The sequence below is a fragment of the Sebastes fasciatus genome, chromosome 2 (genome assembly GCF_043250625.1).
Source record: "Sebastes fasciatus isolate fSebFas1 chromosome 2, fSebFas1.pri, whole genome shotgun sequence".
NCBI lineage: Eukaryota > Metazoa > Chordata > Actinopteri > Perciformes > Sebastidae > Sebastes > Sebastes fasciatus.
In genome coordinates this window covers 10,723,960-10,726,938 of record NC_133796.1, presented here as the reverse complement: position 1 = coordinate 10,726,938, position 2,979 = coordinate 10,723,960, and positions in this window count along the sequence as shown.

Sequence of the window (2,979 nt, the reverse complement as noted above, 5' to 3'; positions counted from 1 at the left end):
GACCTGTCTGTGTCTATTTTTCTCTATATAAAAAGGATTCCCTGCATGGTCTCTGGTGACCGCTGTCACAGTCTGTGTTTGGGGTGGTTTCTGAAAGTGATAGAATTAAAGGCTCCACATAAACCAGTTTTCCCTGTCCATATGTCTGTGTGGGTGTGTTTATGACTACAGTCGGGAATTGAAACTGTCATGCTTTATCAAATACTGGAAATTGAATCTTACAGGTTATTTTCCACCTCAGGACAGAGGAGTGACATAAGCACAAAGGAGAAACTTGTTACAGCCTGTTTGAAACAGATGTTGTGATAGTTCAAGGTGACAACATGAGCTGATAAGTGGGTTTTACAGCCTTTTTATGACCTGTATAGAGTTGAAAATAATGAAAATGTTAAAGTGTAACTAAACCCCAGAGTTTTGGCTGAAGTGCTGGGAGAATGGGTGAGACATGCCCAGTTGCGTCGGCTCATTTTCCATAACTGGTGTAGCATTACAATCACAGCACAAGCCTTTTCTCTCTTTACTGTGGACTTGAAATTAAGCCATCAGCACATTACAAAATCTGGTTAATCTATCTGGCGATAACAGTTCTTTCCTACACTGTTGCAAGAGTGTGTGGATGAAGGAAGTTGTTAATTATTACTCATTTAGCGGCTGGTTAGTTGGCTAGCTAATGACAGAGGAAAAAGATGAGGCCGTTGGGAATATCAATATTTTCCTCAGATCTATTATACAATTACAAAGAATTACAATATACGACTAAAATTACAATATATTCTCTTATTATGCACCGAAAAATTAACTTACATGGCCTGTTGGTCAACAAACACGTCACAACTCGTGAGTTCAGAGCTTTCAGAGACTTTCCACACGAGGTTGTGAATACCAGAAGAGGGGGGCGTTCATATGGACTCTTCTCGTGAACACGGTAAACACGACCCCATTTTAAGACATGTGAATGAGACCCAGACCGAGGCTGGACCGCGGGGCTGGGAGGCGCAGTTAAAGGAAACGCTACGGCGCCTGCTCTATGGACCTAATGGATGCAGAAGATCGCCGGATGATCCGGGTACCTTATCACTCGGCAGTTGGGCCATTTTGGCTTCATGCGCCACTGAGCAACTCTCATAGGAATGAACGGAAGCCCGCCTACAATGCTGTATCCATTATACATCCATGCTTACAGTAAATCCACCATTTTTGGAGTATAAAAGGTAAGAGTGCCATCCACTGGCTGTTTAATGCAAGTCTCAAAAGATAACACAAAACACTGCACAGTGAATACGATTCAAAGGCCGAATTGTAGTATAGCATACAGTCAGAAACAAAGGTAGACTAACGTTATGGGTTTCATTTTGCACGATACTGGTAATGTTAGATTAAATATGCAGTCTTAGCAGTCTTGTTAGTATTCCGTTAGTATAATTTTAGCTAACTTATCTTTGTCCGGATGGGATGATTGTGTTGTTGGCATTTGGCTTGTAGATCTTAATAATGTCATATACCTACCATTTGTAAATTGGACATCGGCCTCCAAAGATTAACATATTTTGAACTGCTGACAGGTGTTCGCTAACGCGAATCAGTCATCAGTGACCGTAATGGTTGGCTAGCTGTCATGGTCCTCCTAGTTCGTAAAGGTTGATATCATAAACTAACTTCAAATTTGTAATATATCGCACCTTTGCCTCTGTCAGCTTCTCTTTATGGGTATTTGTCTTTCGCACTTACTTTATACATTTCTGATGATGAACGATTGAAAGATGAATAGACCGGTGACAGATAATGAGTCTACCGCATGGATGTATAAAGAGAACTCCAACAGCGTTGGAGGTGGGGCCCTGTTTATTCCTATGAAAGTTGCTCAGTGGTGCATGATGCCAAAATGGCTCGTCTTCCGTGTGGAAAAGTACCCGGATCTTCCGGCGATCTTCCAAATCCATTGACCCCATGAAGCAGGCGCTGTAGCGTCCGCTCGGTCACATGGCTCGGTCACGGGGTCAAAACGTCACGCTGTCGTCACGGCTTGCTAACTCCGCCTCCCAACCCTCGCTCCAACCTCGGTCTGGGTCTCATTCACATGAACGGAGGAAGGGAAATAATTCTGGATTCGGCTATTAGTGCGTTTTACAACTTTTAGGACCTAATGATTTAAATAAGGACTATTCAAGTGTTCGTACTGGGGAGTTGATTTACCTCAAAAAAAAGTAGCCATTGAGTTACAGACGTCTCTTTCCCAATGTAAGTCTATGGGAAAAAGTATTTTTGGGCCCAATGGCATCACGTGATGGACATAGAAGTTGTAGTACTGCCGTTTGGCCACTATAAAAATTGGGATCAACGACCGGCGCTCTTTCTGGGGGCTTGGTCTACCGTAGCTCCGTACGCCACCCTCCAAAAATGGCGGCGCGCCCCAGAATGCACCGCGATTGCAATTCCCTATAGCCGGGTTTCAACCAGTAGAGGGCAGTCACTATGCATATACAATACGTAGAATTCAAATACTTTGCACTGTCAAGATTTGAACCTGAATCCATCAGCAACACTACTAAATACCCATAGGCCTTTAGGTTTACAGCTGAAAAAAAGTGGTTTGGGAGTTACTCTTTAAAGGGGCCCTCTGTCAAAATTAATCTACCAGTGACGGGTAATACTGCACAGCCTGTGAAATGAGTCATTGAGTATGAAAGATGCGTGCCCAGTGCCATTTCACTTCACTTTAATGTGGAACAGGAGGTCCTCAAAGTTACTGAGCTTTACAAGCAGAGGCTAAACATTTTAAAACGTCAGTCAGAAAAGCAGATCCAGTTGTTCCAAACATCTACCAAGAATTGTTGATCCTGCATCATATTAGCTAGCATGGAACATGGTGCCTGTTAAAATCCCTACAATGAAGATGAACTTGTAAAGATGTCAAGACCTTTAGCTCAATATTCTGTGTCCAACACTGTTAACAACCTATCGTACTTTGTAAAATACCAT